Raw genomic sequence first — 22,344 nt, 5'->3', positions numbered from 1 at the left:
GAAATATGTTGATAGAAAGTGATTTATTTGTTGATTTAATAATATACTTTCATTATTGAACTAATGATACTTGCAAAAAGCAACCCGTAATACGGGTTATGGTCGGTCTGTTACTTAATTTATAGTGGCTGTTTTCCACAATTTTTAAGTTGCGAAACCTTAACTAATATCCTTTTAGAAAAACCCCCCATTTGTAAAAATAAAATAAAAAAATTTCCAAAGGTAAAATAATTTACCAATTATTTAACATTATTTTCGTAATTTACATGACATGAGTCGTATCAGAGTAAGGAAAAACCATTTTGCTCTGCATTACTTAATTCAACATATTGCGTTTTTATTTACTAACACAAAATAATAACGCAACATTATGCTTTAAATTGACGAAAAAATAAATTGGAATTATTGTTGTATTTTTATATCATGCAGTTTTTTAATCACTTTAACTTAAAACAAACGTAAATTATACATGATTATTAATTATTTAGTAGATACTTGCTACATGTTTCTTTAAAAAAGGAGAGTGACTTTAAAACATTAATTACACACTACTTAATAAATTTATAAAAAATAACTAAGCAATTGAGTACAAATACGTTTCAAACAAAAAAAAAGTTAATTTACAATCAAACATGTGTATAACAAATTTAAAAATATGTAAACTGTCATCTTTTATATTGCATTAATGCGTCATACGATAAGCCTAAATAAAAAATTGTAAAAGATAAGCAGACATAGAATGAAGAGAGAGGGAGAGAAAGAAAAAAAAAACCAAACAAACTTAAAGACAATATATCTGAGTTTCGGTAACCTCTTGTTGTACTTAAACTACTGACATGCTGCTTGTCGGTGTTGTTTTAAGACGTTATTTCATGTTGGCTTTTAGTAATATTTAGTTTAATTTAAAAGACATTACAATAGATTTAAAATACTTCAATTAAAAAACAAAATAACTAATGCCTCAAATAGCCAAACAATAAATCGATAAAAAATGATAAAATCAAGTTGAGATATAAATTGCATTTATTTAGCAAAACATTGTCTTGGCTTATAGAAAATTTTAAAAGCAGAGAGTTCAATAAATTAAACTATCAATGAATTATTTTAAACAATATATTGTTATATTATGAAGAATGTTACTTTATAAAGAATGTGATTTTATGATATCATGTTATGCTGATTGAGTAATGGTTCATGTTAAATATATCTAAGTTTAATTAATAAGTTTAATTGGTAAAAATAAAATTTTAATTAAAAAAGACAAAAAAAAAACCAAATATACAAAATACTTTATTAAAGAAAATTAAAAAATTACAATAACAAAAAAAAGTGAAAAAAGCGGCTACAAAAAGGTTATAAATATCTTCACTGATAGATGACACTTACAACCTTTTGGTTGCTGTTTTTTCTTCGATGTTTCCCAACACCCCAACGAGAGAGGCCCTGGGTGTTGGGAGCGATATCTTTGATATTGCTCAAAAGTTAACGGATCTAAAATAACAAATAGAAGGATATAATAAAAATTAAAAATATTTGCAACTTTATTTAATCAAAATATAAAGCATATCCTCACCATTTTCACAGGATGAAGAGGATGCTAAAAATGTTTAAAAAATAAAAAAATTAAAAAACTAAAAAGAGTTAAACTTGTAAAAAATTTAATCTTAATAAAAATGAGTAAAATGCGAAGTTTAAAAATGTCATATTTGTATTTATATTAAGTTAAATAATTCTTTCACCTATAGCACATATTTCCCCAGAAAAAATATTTAAAGTTTAAAACACAGTCCTACCAGTCACAGTAGGCCTGAGCATGCTCAAAAAAAAAATTTTGTACCCAATTTTTTCACATAGTAGGTCTGAAAGGTGTTACTTTTCTCAACTCAAATCTGTTAAAATTAAAATGTTTAAACGGGGGTTTTTGAAAAAAAAAGTATTTTCCTTTTTTAAGAGTTTCTCAGTAAAAAGCACAAAAAATAAAATGAATTGCTTTCTATGCTGTCTTTAATATTTCATAAATGTTTAGATGTAATAGAAGAATTTAAATATCAATAATAAAAAACATTAATTTATAATTAAAGCTAGTAATTCTATAGCAGTATTGTTCATATATTGATAATAAATGAAAAATCTCAAAATATGAAATGTCATTAGTGAATATTTGTGCATAATATTACAGATATATAATAATGTTTTGTACATTACATCAAGTCTGCAGAGCTATCAACTATTTAAAAAAAACTATAAATCTTATTTATGTTTTTATTAAGTTTATTCATTTAAAAAGCTTCGATATCCACAACACAAAATAGACTTATTGAGTACTTATTAAAATTAATTTACATAAATAACTCTAATATATACTTTAAAATATACGTTGTATAAAGTATATAAAGTAAGCATTCCTTGTATTTGAAATGAATGTTTACTTTTATATAAGGTATATAAATTTGTTTTTTTTGTTGTTGTTGTTTCTTTTATAAAAAAAATTCATAAAAAGGAAAATACTTTTTTTTTCAAAAACCCCCGTTCAAACATTTTAATTTTAACAGATTTGAGTTGAGAAAAGTAACACCTTTCAGACCTACTATGTGAAAAAATTGGGTACAAAAATTTTTGCTTTTGAGCATGCTCAGGCCCACTGTGCAGTTGTACTTTTACCAGACACTGAAGATAAAAAATATGCCTCAAAATAATTGATGAAATAATATTGACATAAATATATTATAATTTTTTTTACCTAATCCCTTCATTTCCTCCATAAAGTTGCCTAAAGTAAGAAAAAAGACAGCTGAAGCTAAAACTAACAAAAAGTAAACTAAATTTGACTATAAACTAAACCAAAAATATAAACTAAGATAAACTTTAAATCTTAGTATCTGTACCTCAGAAGACAAAGGTTGATTGTCCAGAAATGGCTTTTCACTTTTTTTAATTTTTGATTTTTAATTTTTTTCAAAAATATATTTAATTTGCTTCAAGAAAAATTAAATAAAACACGAAAAAATAACAAATTTAAACTTCAAGAATAAGCCAAAAAAGACTAATTATTTTACTATTTTCTCTCTCCTTGACAATTTCTACAATGTGACAACTGACCTTGGACTTTTGAGTTACAGAGATATATGCTTCATTTATTTAACTATAATAATCATAATCATATAATTTATACTTAGTTTTTTTTCCAACTCTCCTAAAAGAACAAATAAAATAATGCTTAAGTACTTGAAGTTTTAAAATTCCAGTTACAGTACAAATAAACAAATTCCTGTTAGCAAATATCTAATAGCAAAAAACACTGACTTAATTCTTCCTTGACTTCGGTATCTAAATAATCAAAGCACTTAAATGTATAGACGGTAAAATATCTACTTAACTTTTTAAAAATAAACTCATTTAACTTATGTAACTAATACCATTATTAGCTCTTTCTTTAACAACTAAAGAAAATAAATCTTAATTAAACTTACTTGATATAATATAATAAAAAGCTGTCTTACTGAGAATTTTAAATTTCTACTCTTTATTACTGACAATTTAAAGTAGGACCTAAGTTCTTGGTCTTATTGTAAAAATTATATAAACCTACTATTTTACTTTAAAGTCAACAACGTTTTTTTAAAAAACATTTTAGTTACTTTTTAAAAAAATAAATCCTTTAAAACTTACTATCTCTCTCTACATTGTTGGCAACTAAACAGAAAAACAAACAATTGATAGTGAATTTTCACTATGGTAGTAGGTTAAGTAGATTAAATCGATCTTTGATCTATTCAATCGGCTCTAACTGTCTACAACCTTATCATTAAACTAAAACTATTTTCTACAACCTAAAGTAATTTAACATAGACGTATTTTTTAAGTAATTAAAAAATATTTAAGATTATAATGCAAGATTTTAAAAACCTGAAATTTTAAACCTACTTAAAAAAAAAACATTAAAAAGTTTTTTTTTTCTATTTTTAAAAGGTAAAAATGCTTAACTTACTTTCTCCTATAATACTGTTGTCATTTAAACAGAAACGCAAACAAATATTGAATTCGATTCTTTCTTAAACCTCTTTAATTACTTCAATATTAAAATAATTATTTAATCTTTCTGGATTGAATTAATTTACATAGATTTTCGTCTAAACCAATTTATTATTGTAAAGTAAATTTAAATCAACAAACACAAAATAACTGCAATTGCAACATTTCATTATCACAAAAGGGAACAAAACTTACTTCTTAGTAATTCAGCGACTAAAAATAAACATATCTTTAAGAACTAACTACCTAACATGATACGAATCAGTAACATGACACACATCTAAATAAATACAAACCTTCATCGACGATTTGGGACATTCTATTAATTAATTCGATATAAAAATAAAAAGAAATATAATAAGAAACAAATTTAATATAAAAATAGACATATTAAGATATAAAAAAAAAAATGCAAACGATTTAAGTGATAATAGAGTATGTAAAATCAAGATGACCGTGTTGTCATAACAATAACAATTTATAAAGTTCTCTCCTTTCTTCTCAGCTTTTACAACTTATATGTTTTCCAAATTCATTGTGTACAATGAATATTCATTGTGTACAATGAATATTCATTGTGTACAATGAATATTCATTGTGTACAATGAATATTCATTGTGTACAATGAATATTCATTGTGTACAATGAATATTCATTGTGTACAATGAATATATGACGCACGCACATATATGATGATGCGACACAATAATGCAATTTTTACGCTAATTACAGCACAGAATATAACCTATTTGAAAGATATGATAAGATGTAATAGAACAGATATAATAGAAGCGTGCTTTTTTAAATGACTGGAAAATCCAGAACAGAAGAAAATCTAACGGCGCACAAACAAAACCTGTCCATCACTAAGCGTAACAAAACAACCAAGAGTAACTAAAAAGTAAAAACGTATTTAATTTTAGCATTACATTATTACAAATTGCATTACGATTAGCATATTCAATTTATTACATTGTGATTAGCAATTTTAATCAATGCCTAAAATAACTCATCAATGCGTCTAACTCATTACTCAAACAATTAGTTTATTTACTAATATGTGCAGTTAACATATCTGGACTGAGAGCCAATTAGTTTTAACTCCATTTTTTGTGAAAGAGTAAAATACAAATTTGATATTTATGTCGCATATTCCGTCTGGGCCATATTGCCTTCTAATCGTTGTTTATTGCGGTTTAATAGGAAACCACAATCGATTATGTCTTTTATCCCTTTTAAGAGCCAAAAAGTCTTTAAATAGGATTTTTACTGTACTATCACATTTAGCTTCGGAAAAAGTTTCATATTGGCTTTTAAAGGTTACGTTTCGTTCTTAGTTTTTAACCTGACATACTTTCTTGTTTGTTAACAAAGCTGACCGCACCCAGGCCTTGTTAAGTCTGTTTAACACAGACCAATTTTATATTGTGGCCTCTTTTCTGACCATTTTTATGTATGGCCTCTTTGTTTCAATAGTTTTTAGTAAACGGTAATTTGCTACCATTTACTTAAAATTCCTTTTGTTACTCGAAATTTAATTCTCTTAAGTATTAGGACACTGATAAAGGACCTCCCTTCCCCGTTTTTGCTTTAATGGTGGCCAGGAGAATAGTTACTTTAACTTTTATTAAGAGAAAAAGTTTTTGATGAAGACCATTTACCAAATTAACAAAATGTAAAACAAAGATTTCTATGTATAAGAATTTTTCTTTTTAATATATATAAAAATTTAATATATGTAAGAATTTAACATATATAAGAATTTTTTCGTTCCTCAAAAGTGTTGCAAATGCAAGCTAAGCTAATTAATTAGTTAAATACCTTATAAAATTGAAGAAACTCGATATTTGACAAATGCGCAAAACTACAATATTCATGTTTTTAAAGGTTTTTAGTTGCGACCCCCCCCCCCCCCCCCCCGTTTAAAAAGATCCCCTAAGTTAGGTACAACAAATTATTAGGCATAAAATAGACAAAATTTAAAAATAATTGAACTAATTGCTTATATTTATATCATTTTAACTGACAAAAATTTAAAATAAAAGGAAGTCAGGTTTTCTTTTAATAAATCGTAACAATGCGTCAATCGAAAATGATATGATATATATATATTTATTTATTTTTGTTTTTATGATACCATAAATACAAAAAAAAAAAAAAAAAAAAAACACCACATAAAAATTGAAAATCGATTTACCTATTTATAGTAACCTATTTTTACATGACAGTTCATTATAAACATGAAAATGTAACTATAAAATCTGTTTCGAAGTACAAAAGGATTAACAATTCTAAAAAAAAAAAAAAAAAAAAAACAAATTAAGATATAAATTGCATTTTCAGCATAAAGTTGCCTTGGCTTTTAGTAAATGAATAAAAGCAGTAAGTTCCAATAATGAAACTACCTATTATTCATTTTTAACAATAGACACCAACGTGAAGGTAAGCCAAGTTGTCTATCAACACAAAACAGCACAACAATAACACATAACAATAGAATATTTACACCCTTGATCCTAAAATCCAGCGAAAACAACTAACCAAATTAAAATATGAAAGGCAAAATTAGAAAACCAATTTAAATTTAACTATATTTATCTTTTTACTAAACATATAAATACATAAAAGTATATTTGTTTTTATATTTAATATTAGTTATTCAATTACTTCAAATTTAGGACATTAAAACACCCTAGACTTAAAGATCAAGGTTGCATACTCTCTCATACACATTACGCTAAACATTAACAGACATTATTATGTGTTTCCAAAATAATTAAAAAAGGCTAGACAACACCTAGCTCTAAAGCAGTAACACCGCCTGGCACTAAATGCTGCCAAGTCACACCTCTGCTATAAGTACACCGCTTGGCTGGCAAAGTTATCAATTTTGCTAGACATAATGCCAAGTCACACCACTTTGAAAACATGGAAACAACATAATTTAAACATATATACAACTATAAACAAATATGGTTTTAAATAACACATAAAAACACATATTATAACAATATTAAATGACAGATATATTTATCAAAAAATATGAAAAAAAAAAATTAAAATAATAAATAAAAATATACATACAATGTTCTCCCAACCTACAAACAGTAAATTTTCGAAATGAAAATCTAAAGACTATAAAGTAAGAACATTAGAAAATATAACATTATTTGTGTAACACTTTTCGCCTACCATACCTTGAAAGAGATGTTTATCAATTTTGAAAAACAAACTATGAAATGCTCTAGTTCTTGAACATGCAACATATAGTTGACCATGAGAACACTGTGTCACGAAATAACTATTAAATCGAACCTCTTGTCCCGATAAAACCCTTTGGAGGTTTGAGAGTACACATGTGTAGAATTACACTAGAGTTGGTTCTGAAATCTTTCATCATTGTCCGAGAAAGAAAAATCAGTTTAAAGTTTCTAATTTTATGCTTATTTAATAAGGTCAATAAACTAAGAGTTTTTTTTTCTTTCTCAAAAAAACTGTCTATTTTGGTTACTTGTTTTGCAAATAGTACATAAAAAATATTTTAGCAAAAAAATAATTAACTCCAAAATTCCGGGAAAAACCTGCAAACAGTTTAGAAACCTTTTTAAAAGAACAAGGTGTGCGTCATTTTTCAAAATGCCTAACCAAGCAAAAACTCATGAAGACAACAGGAAAACTGTCTGTTTTCTCTGTATGAACAAAGCTAACAGGCAGCTGACTGATTTTATGATTAAACGCAGTCAAGAAATTTTGGGCCAAAGAATCAACTTTGAAGACCAAAGAGTACCAATTGGAATCTGTGAAAACTGTCGAGTAAGTCTCAGAAGAAAAGGTGAAGGGAGAGATGTCCAACTTCCTTCCTTGCCAGACTATCAAAACATAAAGATCCGTCCTGCAACAAGAGAATCAGCATGTGATTGCTTGATTTGTAGTGTGGGAAAAGCAAAATTCAGAAGCCCTCAGATAAGTGGAGCAACAAACACTGCCAGTCAGCTTATAGAACAGCCAATTGTTGAGAAAAGATGTTCAGCATGCTTTTCATTGATAGGAAGAGGCATCCCTCATGTCTGTACTAAAGCAATGTTACGACAGAACTTACTCGAAGTTGCAGAAAAAGACAAAAAAGCAGCAGAAAGAGTGGCTGTTTCTGTAATTGCCAACAAAATTCCTTCCCCCCCATGGCACTGTCCGTCTCAATCAAGGAGTAGGAAGACCCTTTCCAGGTAAAAACTGCAGGTAAAAACTGTACTTTTTAAACAAAAAAAACTTTTGTCAAAGGGCATAGCAATAAAATATACACTATGAATTTCGGAAATGATACAATGGTAACTTTCTGTGATTTTTTGCAGGTCGATCGCGACAAAGAGAATTATTTCCTTCATCTACACCCACCTTGACTGCACAACATCTAGTACAAGTTCAAAACCAGATTGGTCTTTCAAATAGAGGAATGAATATGCTAGCTTCAACTCTAAACAAAGTAGTTCCACAGCGTGTTGTGGAGAAAAATTTCAGAGAAAAGTTTGAATCTCTTGGAAAGCAACTTTCTGACCTCTTTGTCACCTCTGAAATTACTGATACATCCAAAAGCACTAGCCAAGAGTCTAAACATTTATTGGTGTACTGCAATGAAATGGAGTCATTAAGAAACACTGTTGCTGAAGTCAGAGGCCCTCAGTCAGACCAGCTTATTAAGGTGGGGATAGATGGTGGAGGCGGGTTCGTGAAAGTTTCTTTTGGTATTATGAGCTTAGAAACACCAGATACTTCTCCTCCATCAAAGAAACCTCTCTTTAAAAATTTCAAAGACTCAGGAGTGAAGCGTCAACTTTTGGTGGCCATTGCAGAAAATGTCTCTGAAAACTATGACAATGTCAAACAAATCCTGGATAAACTGTGTTTAGAGAGAATGTCTTTTGTGTTGTCATGCGACATGAAGCTTGCTAACATAATTTGTGGCATGCAATCTCACTCTAGTGCACACCCTTGCACCTGGTGTGACATTGAGTCAAAGAATCTTCATCACAGTGGTGAGCTTCGAACATTTGGCACCATTCGTTCTGATTTTGAAGGCTTCCAAGCAGCCGGTGCCCAAACAAAAAAGGCAAGGGACTTTCAAAATGTTGTTCACCAGCCAATAATAAGACTTTCTGATGATACTCTTGTCCTAGATTTTATTCCTCCTATGGAACTTCACCTTCTTATTGGTGTTGTGAACCACCTCTTTAAGAACCTCTGTCAGGTTTGGCAAAATGCAGATGAGTGGCCAAAGATGATCAACATTCAACAACAACCTTTTCATGGAGGACAATATGCTGGCAGAGTGTAGAAAGCTTTTGAGAAATGTTGACTCACTTCAACGACTTGCAGAGAATCATGCTTGCTTTTTGGCATTTCCATTTATTGAAACCCTCAGAAAATTTGATGCTGTTATTCATGCCTGCTTTGGGAATACACTCCAACAGAACTACTGTGAGCTTAATGAAGAGTTTAAAGCTTCCTATCTCAACCTTCCAAACACAAGTGTTACCCCCAAAGCACATGCTGTTTTCTTCCATGTGACACAGTTTATTGATCGCCACAACCACTCTCTGGGCATCTTTTCTGGGCAAGCCATAGAGCCACTTCACCACAGCTTCAGTCTTCATTGGCAACGTTTCAAGAGGCCAGCCATCCATCGGGATTATCCCAGGAATCTTCGAAACTGTTTGATCGAGTATAACAGTAAACATTTATTTTGATTTCTATTTGTGGAAGAGACATTTACAGTTATTAATTACATATGGTATGTAAGAGTTTAATAAAGGCTTGCTTCTTAATCAATTGAGTAGAATAATTTTGTATAAGTATCTAGAATCATTAATGTTTTTCACAGCTTGAATTTCAAAGCTGAAAGTAGAAAACTGTTTGTCTTTCAAGAATAGTTTGTATGTATTTTTTTTGGTTTTGCTTTGTTTAGAGTTGCAAACACATTATATGTTGAAGAAATTTATATGTTATAATAGAGAACAAGATTTTTTTAAAGAAATTATTTTTTTGTAAAATTTTTATTCTGAGCAATAAAACTAAAAACTTTAAATTGATTTTTCTTTCTCGGACGATGATGAAAGATTTCAAAACCAACTCTAGTGTTATTCTACACATGTGTACTCTCAAACCTACAAAGGGTTTTCTCGGGACAAGTGGTTCGAATTAAAAGTCATTTCGTGGCACTGTGAGAAAAACACGGTTTTTTGAGATATACCCCAACTCTATCAAATGTTTGACCTTGACTTGTTAATTGTCATTGAATATGCCAATCTGACAGGAAACTGACGACGTTTCAGAACAAAAGGTAAATTAGAATCTGATGGAGCCAATTGAATTCGAGGAACAAAAACCCGTTTACTACCAGAAACACCTGTCAAAACCTCTGCATCAATATTATCATTTTGAAGAGCACAAACCTTCATTCGAGTACTATTGCATAACCTAGCTTTGAGATCTAAATTTCTAAGTAGTACAATAAGACAACCAATTTTCAATTTTAAACAATGAGGTGGCATACCTGAAGGAGTTAAGCTTTTCAAAAACTCAACAGAAAAGTTATTTCTTTCATTAAGGTCATCAGTATCAATTTGATCAGCCCTGAAATATATTTTGACCTCACCCGGCCGACATTCAAGCACTTCTTCATCGATTGATAATGAATCAAAATTGGTTGGTGTTAAAATCACACGTTACTACTAGGAAGTGCCGATTCTAGCGCATTGATACCTTTCCTATTGGCTCCTCTCCTATACTTAAGGTTAATAATTTTGATGCGTTGACTTACCTTTGAAAAAAAAGTGTTGTTTTCTTTCCGTTAAGTTATAAAATTTTTTCTTGTTATAAAATATTTCTTGCCATGATTATGTTTTCATAAAAAATATCTTACCGCAATGATTTAAAATTATTTTCTTCTTTTAAAAAAATGTTTTTAGAGAGAACAAAGCATGCAGGTGAAATGAAAGCGTTGTTTGATCTTTTGTTCAATAACATGAGGATGGTGTGTTTGAATATAAGTAAAGAAGGAATTCATGTGAAAACAAAAACAACGATAAATTTGATGTTTGAAGTGGAACTTTTAGCAGAGAAGTTTGACGAGTATGTGTTTGATTTTGATGAGTCGTTGCATGTGGGTGTTGAGAGTTGTATGAGCAAGGCGTTTAAAACGGTGAAAAGTGGTAGCGAGTTGACTTTGTCGATTTTGAATGCGGGAAGTTTGGAAACCGCCGTGAGATCTTTAGACCAGTTTTCGTATAATACTATGGTGGCGACGGAAAGCGTTCTAAACGTGAATTTGAGTGAGCGCTATTCTTTTCGGTCAAAGAGAAGAATTTCGGCTTCGAGGTTTAGCGATATGTGTAAGATGATAAAGAAAAAAATCGTCAAACCCGCTTCTGTATTTTCCATGGCTTTTTTTGGAGGATAAATCAATAACGGCAAATCCGTGAGACTGAGACCAGCAATATCTGCAAAACTTTTTAAATTCTTCTTTTTTCATGTCGCTCGAAACGTGATCTTGATAAATGTGGTGGACGTTTTTTTGGTCTAGTGGAAAGAGACAGATAAAGTTGGCATTTTCTCAGATGGTTTGTCTTGGAAGCATGAAATAATTTTGAGCGAGGTAAAAGCAGTCGACGTTAGAGTGTCTTCCTCGTATGTAATATTTTTCCCATTTGTTTTGCTTGGTGAGTTGCAAGTCGTCAAAGATCATCAAATTGTTTTTGGTCGAGTCTAAGGATTCAGGTTCAGGCACGTCTTCATCACTTTCGAAAAATTTGCACTCCATGTCTGTTTCTTCGTTCCATTTTTTAGAGACTTCTTCAATGACGGCTTCTGTGTTTAAATTCAATTTTTCCATTTTGTTTTGAATGTTGAACAATTGGAGGATGATTTCTTTTGGCAGTTTTTTTTCAAAGGTGCTTTTGAGTATTTTGTATTCGGGTTGAAAAAGGGATTTGCCAAAGACTTGCAAGCGGTTATAATCCAGCCATCCAGGTCTAAGGAGCAAATTGAGCAGCAACGTTGTTTTCCCGCAACCGGACTTTCCAACGATGATTCCTCGGATGCTTCTTGGCAAAAGCGCGTTGTTGTTTCTTTTGTTTTTACCGATATTCCATGACAAATCAATGACTTCCATTTTGTGGGTGGACAAAGGGAAAGAATTTTACAACAAGCATGTGAGAGCGTTGGGTGTGCAATTGTATTCTACTGAAAACGAGGAAAAAAGTTCTGTCGTTGAGCGATGGAACAGAACGATGAAAGAGAGAATGTTTAAATATTTTTCAGCCAACAACACCAATAAATACATTGACGTTTTAGACAAAATGGTAAAAAATTATAACAGCACAAGACACTCTTCCATCAAAATGACGCCAGTTGAAGCCAGCGATGAAAAGAATAAAAATAAAGTCTGGATCAACCTGTATGGCAAACAGAAAGAAAGAGCAGCACCGAAATTCTTAATGGGTGACAAAGAGAGGATCACAAAAAAGAAGTCTCATTTTGAAAAGGGGTATACGCCGAGATGGACTGAAGAGGTTTTTACCGTGTCAAAAGGGCAGTATACGGATCCTCCCACGTATAAAATCGCTGATGCTAACGGTGAAGAAATTCAAGGCACTTTTTACGAGCAGGAGATGCAAAAGACGCATCAAGACATATTCAGAATTGAAAAAATCGTTCGCAGAACCAAGAGCAAATCACTGGTTAAATGGTTGGGATACCCAGACTCGTTTAATTCGTGGGTGGATAATAAAGAATTAATTAGTTTGCTTTCGAGCGACATTGGCCATATCTTTTCCCAAAAAAAATTTTTCCTTCCCATTAAAAAATGAGCAAGATGATGGTTTTGTTTGAGCCTTTTATAAATGAGTACCTTAAGACGGAAGATTACGAGGAGTCGTATTATTATTCGCCTTATGAAGAAAAACACCATTACAAGATTTACAGCTTTGAAAATGATTTGGATTTCACCATTATTCGTCGAATGGATGAATTTGAGTTGAAAATAAAGTGTGGAGGGATTCGTTTTGAAAAAAGCGGCATGGTGATGGAGGATATGTTTGAATATGCTCGAAGAAAAATAAATAAAGTCAGGGAGCAGGATAAAGTCAAAGCGTCGAATTTTGAATTGATCTAAATAAAATTTTTCTTTCTATTAAAAAAGATGAATTTTGTGACGATTGAAAATTTTGACGAGAGCAAATTATTGGCTGGGGAGATTTATTCAGCCACAAAGCCCATTCAGTACCAAAAGATTACGTTGTATTACGAGTATGCGAGTGGAAAAGGTCCTTTCGTTTTAGAAACACCCGTTTTGTTTTCTTTGGGTGTGTTTAAAAACCTCGACACCAAGACAAAAGAGCTGACAGGATATTCCATGTCTTTTGTTGCTTTTGACGAGAAAAAGGGTGCTACATCAGAATAGGAAAAGTTTATGGAGGTTACAGAAAATATCAAAATTTCTTCGCGAGCAAGTCATCCATAAGACAGCCTTGTTGAAAAAAGGAGGAAGAACTAAAAAAATAATGACTGAGGACTTGTCTATCTTTAAGAAGAGATCAGAGAGTCAAAACGGTATTCTTTTCGGAAAGTTGTTTACAAAAGAAACGAGCATTACTTCCTTGTTTTTAAAAAGGGAGAATAAGAGTGTTGTAAAAGCTTTGAATTATTTTCGTCAAAGGTGTTTTGCTGTTGCATATTTGAGGATTGAAGGTGTTTTTAATAGCTCTCAGATTGAGTCCATTCAGGTTAAAATTCTCGAAGTGGTCATTGCAAAAAATGCGCCTTCTTCTTCTGTTCAAAGCATTATGAGCGATTTGGATTTGGGAGAGACTGATGAAGATTTGTTAAGTCAAAAGTGATTTTTAAATTTTGCGCGAATTTAAAAATGATCAACGTTGAAGGAATAAAATTGCCAAACGAGGCTTTGACGAATTTTCAATTGATAGAGGTTGCAAAGAAGCTGAAAATAAGAAGCTTTCAGGGTGTTTTTGAAAGAGACACATTGCCTAAAAAACCGAGAAGAAAAGAATGCGGTATTGTGAATACAGGAGACTCGAGCACAGGTGGTTTTCATTGGATGTGTTGGTTTAAAGACGGTGATAAGAAATACAGTTTCGATTCTTATGGTCAACCTCCTCTTGTCGAGCTCGTTAAACATTTAAAAAGTCTTGTTTATTACAACAGCGAAAGGATTCAAAAAGGATACACGGTTTACTGTGGTCACTTGTGTCTTTACGTCTTGAAAAAATGGGACGAAGGGTTTGACTTTCAAGACGTCATCAATACCTTGTGGTGACCGAAAAATAAAATCTGAGGCATATAAAAAATGATTGACAAATTTGGTAGATCAGAATTGGGTCAGTATTTATACAACCCTTATTCCACCTCTCTTTCAAGCGATCTGTATGTCAGGACAGATGGAAACAGCACCATCACTGCAGATTTGGATTTTAAATCTCACAAAATCATTAACCTCGCAGAACCGACTACTTCTCATGACGCTGCTACGAAAAATTACGTGGACACGCATTCGTCGGATGGGACTACAGTGGGAACGGCAGACTTGGACTTAAATTTTCACAAATCGATCAATTTGAACAAACCGACGGCTCTTCATGAAGCTGCCACAAAAAGTTACGTTGATGTCAGCTCGAGCATGAATGTTAAATTGGGCGGATCGAGCACCATCACGAGAAACTGGGATTGAAATTCTCACAAACTGATCAACGTCACCGATCCAAATGCTTTAAAAGACGACCATTGCCAGCAAATTGTCCTCCATGAAAAGGTTGTTGTTGAATGTTGATCATCTTTGGCCACTCATCTGCATTTTGCCAAACCTGACAGAGGTTCTTAAAGAGGTGGTTCACAACACCAATAAGAAGGTGAAGTTCCATAGGAGGAATAAAATCTAGGACAAGAGTATCATCATAAAATCTTATTATTGGCTGGTGAACAACATTTTGAAAGTCCCTTGCCTTTTTTGTTTGGGCACCGGCTGCTTGGAAGCCTTCAAAATCAGAACGAATGGAGCCAAATGTTCGAAGCTCACCACTGTGATGAAGATTCTTTGACTCAATGTCACACCAGGTGCAAGGGTGTTCACTAGAGTGAGATTGCAAGCCACAAATTATGTTAGCAAGCTTCATGTCGCATGACAACACAAAAGACATTCTCTCTAAACACAGTTTATCCAGGATTTGTTTGACATTGTCATAGTTTTCAGAGACATTTTCTGCAATGGCCACCAAAAGTTGACGCTTCACTCCTGAGTCTTTGAAATTTTTAAAGAGAGGTTTCTTTGATGGAGGAGAAGTATCTGGTGTTTCTAAGCTCATAATACCAAAAGAAACTTTCACGAACCCGCCTCCACCATCTATCCCCACCTTAATAAGCTGGTCTGACTGAGGGCCTCTGACTTCAGCAACAGTGTTTCTTAATGACTCCATTTCATTGCAGTACACCAATAAATGTTTAGACTCTTGGCTAGTGCTTTTGGATGTATCAGTAATTACTGAGGTGACAAAGAGGTCAGAAAGTTGCTTTCCAAGAGATTCAAACTTTTCTCTGAAATTTTTCTCCACAACACGCTGTGGAACTACTTTGTTTAGAGTTGAAGCAAGCATATTCATTCCTCTATTTGAAAGACCAATCTGGTTTTGAACTTGTACTAGATGTTGTGCAGTCAAGGTGGGTGTAGATGAAGGAAATAATTCTCTTTGTCGCGATCGACCTGCAAAAAATCACAGAAAGTTACCATTGTATCATTTCCGAAATTCATAGTGTATATTTTATTGCTATGCCCTTTGACAAAAGTTTTTTTTGTTTAAAAAGTACAGTTTTTACCTGCAGTTTTTACCTGGAAAGGGTCTTCCTACTCCTTGATTGAGACGGACAGTGCCATGGGGGGGAAGGAACTTTGTTGGCAATTACAGAAACAGCCACTCTTTCTGCTGCTTTTTTGTCTTTTTCTGCAACTTCGAGTAAGTTCTGTCGTAACATTGCTTTAGTACAGACATGAGGGATGCCTCTTCCTATCAATGAAAAGCATGCTGAACATCTTTTCTCAACAATTGGCTGTTCTATAAGCTGACTGGCAGTGTTTGTTGCTCCACTTATCTGAGGGCTTCTGAATTTTGCTTTTCCCACACTACAAATCAAGCAATCACATGCTGATTCTCTTGTTGCAGGACGGATCTTTATGTTTTGATAGTCTGGCAAGGAAGGAAGTTGGACATCTCTCCCTTCACCTTTTCTTCTGAGACTTACTCGACAGTTTTCACAGATTCCAATTGGTACTCTTTGGTCTTCAAAGTTGATTCTTTGGCCCAAAATTTCTTGACTGCGTTTAATCATAAAATCAGTCAGCTGCCTGTTAGCTTTGTTCATACAGAGAAAACAGACAGTTTTCCTGTTGTCTTCATGAGTTTTTGCTTGGTTAGGCATTTTGAAAAATGACGCACACCTTGTTCTTTTAAAACGGTTTCTAAACTGTTTGCAGGTTTTTCCCGGAATTTTGGAGTTAATTATTTTTTTGCTAAAATATTTTTTATGTACTATTTGCAAAACAAGTAACCAAAATAGACAGTATTTTTGAGAAAGAAAAAAAAACTCTTAGTTTACTGACCTTATTAAGTAAGCATAAAATTAGAAATTTTAAACAGATTTTTCTTTCTCGGACAATGATGAAAGATTTCAGAACCAACTCTAGTGTAATTCTACACATGTGTACTCTCAAACCTCCAAAGGGTTTTATCGGTACAAGAGGTTCGAATTAATAGTCATTTCGTGACACAGTGGACGAAATCTGATATGGCTCTCTATAAAATTTAAAATTGTTTTTTATATTATAATGTTTCTAGCAGTCTACAGGTTGCGTTTAAACTAGTAACTATTATTTATATAAGATCAAAGATAAGTTTTTTTATAAGTCTTATAATTGTAATTTATCAAAGGTAATTAAATAAAACCTTGGTTGTATTATACCGCATTACATTTTCATTTACCTTTGAAAAAATAATTTAAATAAAAAAAAGTTGTAATATGTAGCATTATTTGTTTTTAGGTCGAATATCTGCGTTCTATTAGCAGTAAAGTTGAACGTCCAAAATACATACGATGTGTGTTGGGAGCCATGTTTTCCAAAAATTTTAGCATTTTATGTAATCTAAAGGGATCTTCAAGTAAGATGATAGCTATTGGAATGGGCAAGATTAAGTTGCAATGTTGTCATTTGTGTTTAAGTGCTTACTATGTAAGTATTACTAGTTATGTAAATTTTTAGTCTATTAAAGTCAACCGTATTTTTATATTTACAAAAATATGTTTATAACACTAAGAAAGTATATAATATGTTAGTACTTATGACAATTATCAGCGTTGTCATTAGTCGTGAATTTTGCAAGATATTATGTAAATTTGTAAGATATTATGTTCTCCCTTGGTGACTTGAACTTATTAATGCCGTATTTTGGTGAAAACTAGAGACATTAATTGCCAATGGAAACCTTGATTTATTAGAATTCATTTATATGATTCTATAAGAGCATAAAGAAGTTTGTCTTGAACTGATAAGCTAATTGCTCTCGGTTATCATATGCACATATTTTTAACACTGCTAACCAGTTAATGTAATTCTTGATTTGCAAAGTATACGTATAAAAGCTTAAAAATCACTTAAAAATAAATTATATATAAACAAAAAACAAATTGAGTTTTTAAATTAATTTTCATTTTATTCTAGTAGCAACAGTAAGAACTCAGTATCTTAATTCCAAAGATAAAGATATTTACATGATCGTTTAAAGATGGTTTCAGGGCGTAATTGATCAAGGAAATGGGCGAATAAATAGACAGACGAAAAGAAAGGTTATAAAAAATCAGTTGCAGTTAATGAAAAGAACATGTCTTCTTCACAAGAAAACAACTCTGTTGTTTATAATCTATTTTATTTTGGAATACGAAAACAAATAGGAATGAATAAAAAATTGAGTTGAACAGTGAAAATTTGAGACAAAATGTACTGTCCAACTGCAATACTGACAATACCTTAGTTTAGCAAGTAATTGAAGCCCAGCTGACTGATTAATTGAAGGCCAGTAATTGAAGAGCCCAGCTGACTGATTTTTCAATTGTACGGCAACAAAAAGGCATGGGGACAAACCACTCGCCACAAGCATTTGAATATTTACTAAAGCTCGACCTTTCTCAGCGCCTCGATAGGCACGGAAAAAACACACACTTCTACTAAGTCACTGTGTATTAAGGTACATGTCAACTCTTTAACTGTCGAATTTCGTTAGTTTCGGGGCTTCGGGAAGGGCAACCACAAATGTACAAAAGCGAAACATCGTCTTCGGACGCATCAACCGTTTATGCACGAGCACGAGATCAGCGAATCGACCAACTCGTACTTACTTACAGTGAGAAAACGTTAGATAGCGGGAAAAAGCATACTTACCTGACGGTGAAGCAAACCTGATCAACATGGGGCTTCTTCCAGGGTGAGGCTTTTGCATTGCACTTCGCCTGGGCTGACTCTGGGTTGACTGCGATTACCGCTAACGTCGGTAACTCGACCGTACACTTTCTGGCTGTGGGGGCCTGCGTTGGCGCTCGCCCCTTTCTCTTACGATGCAATCAAAAGCATCGCTTCTCGAGCCTAAACATTAGGCTCCTAAATTAGACGCAATGAGCGCTCCCTTTTTTCTTTTTTTAACTGCAGGTGCTGCTGCCCAGTTCCGGCTTCTGCAACTTTTGCCAATTTTCTTTCTCCGTTAAGTGTTACATTACAAGAGCATTATGGAGCTAACTTCTTACGGAGATTAAGTTTCCTTTGTGTTTATAGAATACCAATGGATGGGTGCCAATAAGGTCACGTGCGTGCACACTTTCTATTCATGTTACGCTGGATCCGCGCAAAAGTGAGGAATTTGGTACATCCACGTGACCTATGACGCATTTTTACCAAATTCTCTTACTTTATTCTCCCTTAGGTTAAAGTTTATGTTCAATAACAATGGCTGCCGAGAATGGTTTTGCTTTACACTTTTTCTTCGGAACTTCTGATTTGCTTTGAATGTGCATGCACTTCATTGGAGAGGTATGTCTTTATGCTGTCTACTAGTGTAGTACTATCTTGTTTTGGCTTCCTTGTGGACCCAACCCTAACGTTTGTTCTTTTTTGGGAAGCACCTTAGCAACCCCAAAACATTGAACTTAAAATGTTGGTCAACTAGCATGCGTGTTCGTTTTTACCCAATAGCAATAGTCTCAAACACGGATTTGCAGAAATAAAAGGCACACACTCACACACGCACTTCAAGCTATTATTTTGTTTTGGCTAGGGCAAAACAAAAGCCTACGGCACCAGGAGTTCCCAGGCGGTCACCCATCCAAGTACTACCCTGGCCCGACGGTGCTTAACTTCCGTGATCGGACGAGAACGGGTGTGTTCACCGTGGTATGGTCGTAGGCGAAGAGGTTGTCACCCATTAACGACTTTATACTGTAAACGCCTCATCATGGAATTTTAATTGATAAAATATTACAGTAAACAAATACATTTTTGCAGGATTATATTTGGAGGAGACAGAAATACACCTTGTGAGCCTGTGCACCAGGGACCGTCGTTGTGGAACGGAACACATTTCTAAACACCTAGATCAAGAGGAAAACTACGCTAAAACAATTGGAAGCTGAATGTAAACGCTTTTCATTACTTATATGACTTTGTTACATTCAAATGCATACAGGTGTTTGGGAAAATACTCATGAAACTCCACTTTAAGGTTTAACTTTTAAACGTTTTTTTCTAAAATTTTTTTTTTTTTTTTTTTTTTTTTTTTTTTTTTTTTTTTTCATTTCACAACTGTGTTAACTTTGTCATTTTTTACTATATACTCTTACATTTTTTAAAATGGAGCTCGGTGAGAAGACAAACTCCTGTTTTATTCTTGGTGCAGCCATCGATTAGTTTATTTCATGGAGTTTATTTTGTAAAAAAAAAAAGTTCTAAACTAGAAGAAAAAGAAAGAGCTCGCTTTTAGTATAGGTTAGAGTTGCTTATGTCAATCTTTAGATATACTATACGTCAAGATGCAAAAATTCAATTTCACCTTTTTTGAGTCCCTCGGGTACGCTTGTTAAAAGACTAGTAACAGCACGTAACTTCTTACGTAGGAAAAAGTGCTTTTAATCTAAAGTACTACATTTACCTGCTGCTGATGATGGCTGAGTTCATAAATCGAGTCTTTTCGCGTCAACTTTAAAGTTGCTTTTGTAAAGTAAGGAGCATTGATGAGATAACTAGCGTTTAAGAGACAAACTTAGGGTCATTAAGAAGAACATTAAATTGTCTGCAGATGTTACTCAATTTTGACGGTTAGATCCATTCGAGGAAAAGGAAAAGAAGCCAAGTTTAGTTAATGACTTTTACCAACGTTTTTACGTCGAAGCATGGGCATGGGTTAACAGAAAACAAAGGTAACGACGAACTCATTGATTCTTTTTAACAATTTAGCAAAGCGTGACGAACACAAGCAGAACTTTCAAAAGGAGATTTGCCAAAAGCAGTTTTAAAGAACAACTTTGAAGAGCAGATTTCAAAAAAGAAACAACTTTTAAGAGCAGATTTCAGGGACCAACAAAACGAAAGAAAGGGAAGTAGAAAGTGCATGTCATTTTTACCGGTCGGTTAAACGAATTCATGTTGGAATACGAAAACAAATAGGAATGAATAAGTAATTGAGTTGAACAGTGAAAATTTGAGACAAAATGTACTGTCCAACTGCAATACTGACAATACCTTAGTTTAGCAAGTAATTGAAGCCCAGCTGACTGATTAATTGAAGGCCAGTAATTGAAGAGCCCAGCTGACTGATTTTTCAATTGTACGGCAACAAAAAGGCATGGGGACAAACCACTCGCCACAAGCATTTGAATATTTACTAAAGCTCGACCTTTCTCAGCGCCTCGATAGGCACGGAAAAAACACACACTTCTACTAAGTCACTGTGTATTAAGGTACATGTCAACTCTTTAACTGTCGAATTTCGTTAGTTTCGGGGCTTCGGGAAGGGCAACCACAAATGTACAAAAGCGAAACATCGTCTTCGGACGCATCAACCGTTTATGCACGAGCACGAGATCAGCGAATCGACCAACTCGTACTTACTTACAGTGAGAAAACGTTAGATAGCGGGAAAAAGCATACTTACCTGACGGTGAAGCAAACCTGATCAACATGGGGCTTCTTCCAGGGTGAGGCTTTTGCATTGCACTTCGCCTGGGCTGACTCTGGGTTGACTGCGATTACCGCTAACGTCGGTAACTCGACCGTACACTTTCTGGCTGTGGGGGCCTGCGTTGGCGCTCGCCCCTTTCTCTTACGATGCAATCAAAAGCATCGCTTCTCGAGCCTAAACATTAGGCTCCTAAATTAGACGCAATGAGCGCTCCCTTTTTTCTTTTTTTAACTGCAGGTGCTGCTGCCCAGTTCCGGCTTCTGCAACTTTTGCCAATTTTCTTTCTCCGTTAAGTGTTACATTACAAGAGCATTATGGAGCTAACTTCTTACGGAGATTAAGTTTCCTTTGTGTTTATAGAATACCAATGGATGGGTGCCAATAAGGTCACGTGCGTGCACACTTTCTATTCATGTTACGCTGGATCCGCGCAAAAGTGAGGAATTTGGTACATCCACGTGACCTATGACGCATTTTTACCAAATTCTCTTACTTTATTCTCCCTTAGGTTAAAGTTTATGTTCAATAACAATGGCTGCCGAGAATGGTTTTGCTTTACACTTTTTCTTCGGAACTTCTGATTTGCTTTGAATGTGCATGCACTTCATTGGAGAGGTATGTCTTTATGCTGTCTACTAGTGTAGTACTATCTTGTTTTGGCTTCCTTGTGGACCCAACCCTAACGTTTGTTCTTTTTTGGGAAGCACCTTAGCAACCCCAAAACATTGAACTTAAAATGTTGGTCAACTAGCATGCGTGTTCGTTTTTACCCAATAGCAATAGTCTCAAACACGGATTTGCAGAAATAAAAGGCACACACTCACACACGCACTTCAAGCTATTATTTTGTTTTGGCTAGGGCAAAACAAAAGCCTACGGCACCAGGAGTTCCCAGGCGGTCACCCATCCAAGTACTACCCTGGCCCGACGGTGCTTAACTTCCGTGATCGGACGAGAACGGGTGTGTTCACCGTGGTATGGTCGTAGGCGAAGAGGTTGTCACCCATTAACGACTTTATACTGTAAACGCCTCATC

At 33.5% G+C, this 22,344-nt stretch overlaps 1 long non-coding RNA gene and 4 other non-coding genes across 7 annotated transcripts; 2 read left to right on the top strand and 3 right to left on the bottom strand.

Annotated features, from left to right (window-relative positions):
* Positions 1 to 604: 604 nt before the first annotated feature.
* LOC149876377 (uncharacterized) lies at positions 605 to 4,177 on the bottom strand. 3 transcript variants are annotated; one of them, XR_016448753.1, is made up of 4 exons: positions 2,741 to 4,177; positions 1,574 to 1,597; positions 1,390 to 1,491; positions 605 to 703 (listed from the first exon to the last, which is right to left on the bottom strand). It is a non-coding gene; the product is annotated as an uncharacterized LOC149876377 (long non-coding RNA). The 3 variants fall into 3 exon arrangements; XR_016448752.1 differs by lacking the exon at positions 605 to 703 and having other exon boundaries at positions 1,194 to 1,491; positions 2,741 to 2,770; positions 3,173 to 4,177; XR_016448751.1 differs by lacking the exon at positions 605 to 703 and having other exon boundaries at positions 1,194 to 1,491.
* Positions 4,178 to 18,515: 14,338 nt separating this feature from the next.
* LOC149876376 (U1 spliceosomal RNA) lies at positions 18,516 to 18,687 on the top strand. Its single transcript, XR_016448764.1, has one exon. It is a non-coding gene; the product is annotated as a U1 spliceosomal RNA (small nuclear RNA).
* Positions 18,688 to 19,420: 733 nt separating this feature from the next.
* On the bottom strand, positions 19,421 to 19,539 carry LOC149876375 (5S ribosomal RNA). The gene has a single exon (XR_016448786.1). It is a non-coding gene; the product is annotated as a 5S ribosomal RNA (ribosomal RNA).
* Positions 19,540 to 21,273: 1,734 nt separating this feature from the next.
* LOC149876374 (U1 spliceosomal RNA) lies at positions 21,274 to 21,445 on the top strand. Its single transcript, XR_016448763.1, has one exon. It is a non-coding gene; the product is annotated as a U1 spliceosomal RNA (small nuclear RNA).
* A 733-nt stretch (positions 21,446 to 22,178) lies between these two features.
* On the bottom strand, positions 22,179 to 22,297 carry LOC149876373 (5S ribosomal RNA). Its single transcript, XR_016448785.1, has one exon. It is a non-coding gene; the product is annotated as a 5S ribosomal RNA (ribosomal RNA).
* Positions 22,298 to 22,344: the final 47 nt, after the last annotated feature.

The sequence above is a fragment of the Hydra viridissima genome, unplaced genomic scaffold (genome assembly GCF_058129835.1).
Source record: "Hydra viridissima isolate aposymbiotic clone 2 unplaced genomic scaffold, HvirCarnegie_v1 scaffold_21, whole genome shotgun sequence".
Lineage (NCBI taxonomy): Eukaryota > Metazoa > Cnidaria > Hydrozoa > Anthoathecata > Hydridae > Hydra > Hydra viridissima.
This window is presented reverse-complemented; position numbering and strand designations above follow the sequence as displayed.